Source organism: Camellia sinensis, chromosome 3 (genome assembly GCF_055761805.1).
Source record: "Camellia sinensis isolate YWXY chromosome 3, ASM5576180v1, whole genome shotgun sequence".
NCBI lineage: Eukaryota > Viridiplantae > Streptophyta > Magnoliopsida > Ericales > Theaceae > Camellia > Camellia sinensis.
The window spans coordinates 83,574,281-83,581,012 of NC_138963.1; positions in this window are offsets into that span (position 1 = coordinate 83,574,281).

The window sequence follows — 6,732 nt, forward strand, 5'->3', positions numbered from 1 at the left end:
GCGAGAATTTCTCTGGACAGTGGGAAGTCCAGATAAATTTGAAAAGAAGTCCAGAGAAATTTGGAAAGAAGTCCAAAAAAATTTGGAGAGAATTTCTCTGGACAGTGGGAAGTCCAAAGAAATTTGAAGAGAAGTCTAGAGAAATTTAAGTCCAGAGAAATTTGGAGAGAATTTCTCTGGAGATTGAAATTTCTCTGGATCAATATGTGAGGGACCTTAGACATTATGAAAATATTTAATGTCCTTTATGCTACAAACTCTTAATACCAGGGACCTTAAAAAAAAATCCCCTATTATAAATAGCTATGTAAGCCTCATGGCAAAGAAAACTTTAAGAAAAGTAATTCTAAAATAAACTAGGGAACTTAAATCAATACAAATTAGGAAACCTAAAAGAATAGGAAACCAAAAATCTAAACTATTTAAAATCCTAGTCAAAATCTAACTCTAAAATAATAAAATTAAGAAACCTAATAATTCTAAATTATTTATCCTAAATTACAAGAATCCTAATAAAATAATTTATCAAAAATATTAAAACTAAAAATACAAAAAGTTTTAAAATCTTGTCCTACATCAGACTTCTCTTCTTTGAAAGAACTCGTCCTCGAGTTCATATTAGAGATTTGCCATCTTCCATCCCAAATAAAAAGATATTTGGAATACTTCGGTTGCTTATCCCTCTTCTGAACATTATATGCAGAGAAGTCTACTTTCTGAAAGTTATTCTTTATATGCTTCAACTGGTTGACAAGATTAATTAGACAAGCATTAAAAGTCAAAATAAACTAGGAAACTTAAATAAACCAAATTAGGAAACCTAAGAGAATAAGAAACTAGAACTCTAAACTATTTAAAATCCTAGTCAAAATCTAACTCTAAAATAATAAAATTACGAAACCTAATAATTCTAAAATATTTATATTAAATTACAAGAATCCTAATAAAATAATATATCAAAAATATTAAAATTAAAAATATAAAAATTCTGAAAATCTTGTCCTACATCACAATGAGTGATCCTCGTGAATAACCCCCCTTACTTTCTCCATGCCCAACCACACAACATGGCAACTTACATCCAACCCATAGTCCTGTTCACACGGACGAGTTAATGGCTTGTCCCTAACAATTTCAAAGATAATAGTCGATACCAAATCATAATTGACTCTTGGATTCTTCGACGTCCGAACATCCATACCACAACTATAAACGTTAATTAACCTCTTAATATAGAAACTATGCAGAAGCAATCAAGAGAAATTGAAGATTAAAGCATTCAACAAAAACAGGAGGAACATCGGCCATGTAAAGAAGCTTATATTGTCCAGGAAACAAAAAAGAGAGACATCAAAGTTGTGGTTCCTCAGCCTCAGAAGCAACTTTGGTTTGGACCCCTGTAGATTCTTGAAGAGCTACTTCGGCCGCCTTCTCCATTGCAAGTTCTGCATCAATCTCGGCAAGAGTTTCATCAATACTCTTGGCAATTTGAGGAACGTCAGACGAAGCATGCTCTGGAGTGGTTTCCTTGGCAACCCCTTCACCTACATCATCTTGAGTTAAGTCCATGATTTGCGAACTTGAAGGAAGGGATTTGGTCCCAGCAGCATCCTTAGGTTTCTTTACCAAAATTTCAGCCTCATCCTCGTTCTCACCTCCATCTTCATCCTCAGATTCAGAAGCATCCTCAGGTTGACTTGGAGGCGGAGGTAGTGGGAAGGGAAGAGGGATAGCATCGGCGTTGTGGAAGGGTCTTTATCAGGGACATCCACCCAAGGGAGAAGCCCCCGTTGCATGCCTGCCTGACCTAAAGTTTGTATTCTTCAGTAACGTCAGCCATACCCTGGGCGTATGCCTTTTCATTGGCCTCTTTAATTTCGACATCCTTGGTGGCCAGGGCCTCCTGCAGTTCCTTTTCGGCTTTGGCCTTTCTGTCCTCGGCCTCTATCTTCTTGGCTTCAGCAACCTTCCTTATGGCCTCGGCTGATTCAGCTTTTTCCTCGGCTATCTGTTGGGCCTTAGTTGCAGCCTCGGCCTGCTCTTCCAGCTTCTTCATTTTTAGTTGAAGACCTTTGTTGGTCTTCTGCAGGGCAGAAAACTCCTTCTTCATCTCAGTCATTCTTTCCCGATTCTTAAAAGATTGCATTGAAAACGAATGGGCATGCTGGATGGTCTGAAAGAAAACAGAAGTGTTGGAAAATATTTTAAGTATGAAATAGAAAGAAAGTCAAAAGTTCAAAGCAGGAGCACTTACTTGAACGGAGTGCTGGAGCATTAAAGCGTAGTTCTCATACTCACTGTACTCAGCATTTCGCTCCAGGTCCCCTGAAATGAGAAGAGCAGTGCTGAGGGCGACGCTGACATTAATATCATCGGCGCTTTCACTAGACATGATTGGCCTGTCCTCCAAAGTAATCTTTGGGGCCCAGGGGACGTCGGGTTTTTTGGACGCTGAAGCCGTTGCAGAGGACGACCTCGCTTTCTTTGACTTTGAAGATTCTGCTGGCTGTGTTTCAGCCGACCTTTTCATGGAAATAGAAACAGTCTTCTCACTCCCAGCCAATTGTGAAATTGGCAGAGTATCTTCAGTCTCAACTACAGTGGCTTTGGCCTTTGGCTGAGCCTTTTTGGTTCTTTTTGGCTTTGGTGGGGGTATGGATTGGGTTGGTTTAGCATCAGCATCAACTGGGAGGTCGGCTAAGAGATCTTGGGCAACAGGCTTCGGGTGACCCATCTCAGCAGTTTTGACAAGTCTTCGCCGACGTTTTCTTTCGGATATTGTGACCAAGTATGGAGCTAAAGTTGATGGTTGATCGGCTAGATCAAAGGTTGACCCTTGGTCAGCCTGAGATGTTGATGCGGTTTGTAAAGTGGTAGCAGAGGGAGGAGATAAGCTCTTCTTCTTTCTTTTTGGGACGTCGGGCAGTGTAGACTTGTATGTCGGAATAAAATTCAGTACCAGTGGAGCCTTGCGCTTTTGGATTGGCAGATCTAGGAGCCGCTTTAAGTCTTTGCTGGGAACGTAGGATTGGCGAAAGTCTTTTGGTAACTTACGAACGTCTACAAGAAGAAACAAACATTAGAAACAGATAAAATATTGAAGACTTGAACAGAAACAACTAAAGTATTGACACTGGGCTCTTACCCTTGCCCTCTTTAATTGATCGGGGAAGAGGGTAGAGATGGGCATCCTCGTCTGCGCCAAACTCCCAATTTCCCGAAGCAATAACATAGTCATCTCCAGGCCCCTTGTTGGAGTCTGGGAGGTCGGCTACGATTTTGTATTCTGTCGACCTCGGCTTAAGATAATAAACGAAGCCTTTTTCCTTCAGGTTAAGGGGGCACATGGTATAACAGTACTGAATGTCGGCCAGGGTGATCCTAGCGTTCTCCTGCCTAGCTAAAGCTATGATGCCATTGATCACTCGATAAGAGTTTATGGCAAGTTGCATAGGGTTCAACTTGTAAAAGTGAAGAATTTCGCGAAAGAGAATGTTAAGTGGGAGCCGGAGTTCGCACTCAATAAAAGCTACTATAGGAAAGGGCATTGAATCATCTGTGGGCATGATAGAGTCATTATCTTCAGCCAGCCTCAGATGGACATCGGCAGGAATAGAAAACTCTTGCCTAAAATACTCAAGTTTGGTCGGGTTGTTTACCTTATGTCTCCATATACCCATAACGTCGGCCTAAAATCAGAGGGCTAGGTTTCAGAAAGAAGATGCTCTTAAGGGGTTATCAGGACCTCGGCGAAACCCTAGGTATATATTGGTAAGGATTGTTTCAGTTTTTTCCTAAGAATTGACAGGTTCTATAGACAAATCCCAAACCTAAATCTATGGGGGCAAAGATTGAAAGCGAAAATTGAAGGCAGAGATCTGGCAAAGACACAAAAAATAGAAAACAAAGGCAAAATTTTAGAAACAAGAACAGGGATGGGCTATCAAGAACATAAAGAATATGAGAAATTAAAGTACCAAGATCAGTGGCAAAAATACAGTGGCGTAGTGCAACGGTGCATGTGTTCAAGAGATAGCCAAGGGCCAAATCAAAGAGTAAACACATTCAGATGAATGATTCACAAAATAGATATTTGAGCAAGGCAGTAATAACAGGAGATTCCAGAAATGGCCAAGAATTGAAATCAGAAGGAACAGTTGCTTACCAAAGAAATTGAAGCCGAAATAGAATTTGCCGAAGATAGACGATGATTACTGAAGTGCCAGAGTGGTAAAAGCTTCACCAGAAAGACGAACGAAGACGGTTACAGAACTTGGAGCCTTAGCAATGGCGAATTCAAGAAGCAAGGGCTTTAGAGAGAGAACAGCAAGTAAAACGAATACAAAGGTAAGGAAAAAATGAAAGAAGAAGGAAGAGTTTTTGTCAAAAACCAAAAACGGCGGCAAAGATAATCAATGCGCCTGGAGCAGCGCATACGTCAGGCGGCGTACGCAGGAAAAACGTGGTTTATAAACGCGTCACAAACAAGGACCAATAAGGTAAAAACGCGTAAGTGAAACGGTTGAGAAGTGATGCATGACAGCTCATGCGCGTGGGAAAGTGCATTTGAGTTCTTGTTCTTGAAAACAAGGCATATCGGCTTGAAAACCTCGGCCAAAGAGTTCTTACGCCGAGGTACTAAGAAGATAATACATATATAGGTTCCATTACCTCAGAATGCCGAGGTAATAGAACCTAGGGGGCAGTTGTGGAGATGTATTTTCTGAATACCAACACGTGGTAAGGTGACGCTGACGTGTCAGCCGAAGTGCCACGTGTCCAGGTTGTGACGCCGAGGTTATCTCGTCAAGGCCGAGGTTATCTCCGAAGATATCGGAATCCGAGATAAGCGGATAAGGGACAAGAGTCCTAGAGAAAAGAGAAGACTTTGCTAAGATAAGGATAAAGCTCTTAGGAAGTTTATCTTTATCTCTTGAGGAATCCAAAGTAAGTACTAAATTGGAGTCCATAGAAGTCAGGCTTCTAGTGGGACTTGGATTAAGTAAACTATAAAAGAGAGGCACCCCCGCGGGTCTAAGGTACGCAGTTTTATACTCAAGCTTGTAAGTTTAGCACTTGATTATCTTTGAGAGATATACTGACTTGATCGTCGGAGTGCCCCCGTGTGGAAGAGCCACCGCCGGAGCCTTTTCTTTCTGTTACAGGTTTGCTGAAGCCATTTATTCTGCCGGTGCTCTCTAGCTGATTACTAGGCAGGCAGTGTGGTCAGAAAATTACCCACACACTTAAATTAGAACCCATATTGAATTGCATACTTGCATAAAACATCATGAAATTCTTCAGCACCTTCTACAAACCGCTGTCCTACGTGTGTAATACCATCAGCCCAAGGGGTGGACAATAATTTCTTCTCCTTATGGTGGCAAAATCTCCAGAGTGCGTCCATTTTTTCCTTATCCCCCCTTTCCTCCCCACACGCAGCGACCCAGAGCTATTAGACTAACCAACTTCACTTTTCAATTCAACAACAATCTTTACATGTTGAACCCCCATTGATTTGGCAAGCAAAAACATAATTTGAAGCTCATCATCATTGTCCAAAGTACACTTATTAATCCCAAGTAGCCGATAGCACAATAAAACACAATCAATAGACAATTCATTCCATTTTTCACACATACACTCCACGAAATATGAATAAGATAGCGCTCGTATCACATTGATTACAGTAGTACTACACCCATATGAGCACACCAACAACATGAAAGTATCCATCTTTTGTAAAAATACAAAAACAAGGAAGTGAACAACCACGTTATAGCCAATGATATGTGAACATTTACATTGTTTACATAATCTGAATTATCTAACCAAATAGAGATGACACACCAAATACCACAAAAATTGTATGAAAACGATCACAAAATAATAAGAAAAAATAAACCAATCAACCGGAAACAACATTGCACCAATGATCCATCACAATCAATTTGTTCAGACAATTGTACATGCATTTCTGTCAAATATCTGAAAATCAAACAACAAAAACATACATGCATTACCAATAAAATTCAGAACCTCATTCATCAAACATACACTTGTATCACCCATGTATTCTAGAAAATGCACATGATTAAAAAACATAGCATGAAATCCTTCACATAAATGAACATGCACTCGTAAACAAAATGATACTAACCTTAAGAAAGAAATTCTGTAATCGTTCTCCAACCTCGATCAATGATTGATCTCCAAAAATTATATAACAAACCAGAGCACACACAAACACCAAACTACGAAAACGAACACATTTATGGATAGAAACCTGTCGTTGTCGTCGCCTTCTCTCCCACTATATAGAAACCTGTCGTCGTCTTCTCTCCATTGCACCAAAACCCTACTAAAATGAAACCCTACCATAAATGATCGACATTAATTAACTGAATCAGAATCATCAATGTGAATAACGCTAACAAACAAAACAAAAACGTGTATTTCTTTTTTTATGTATATTACGCATCAACATAATATATAGCGGTATAATTGTTCAAAAAAATATAAAATTAAGAAAAAAAACACCTCATGAAATAAAAGTACAAACATATGGGACTAGGTAAATTATAAATTTTCTTCCTAAACTTATTGAGTGAGAACATTTCTAAATAAAATTTATCAATAAAAATCCCCGCTTTATATATACTTGGGCCGTTACTATGGCCCAATGTACCACAATTATGAACCATTATTAGGTTTCTTGACCATTGTTAGGTT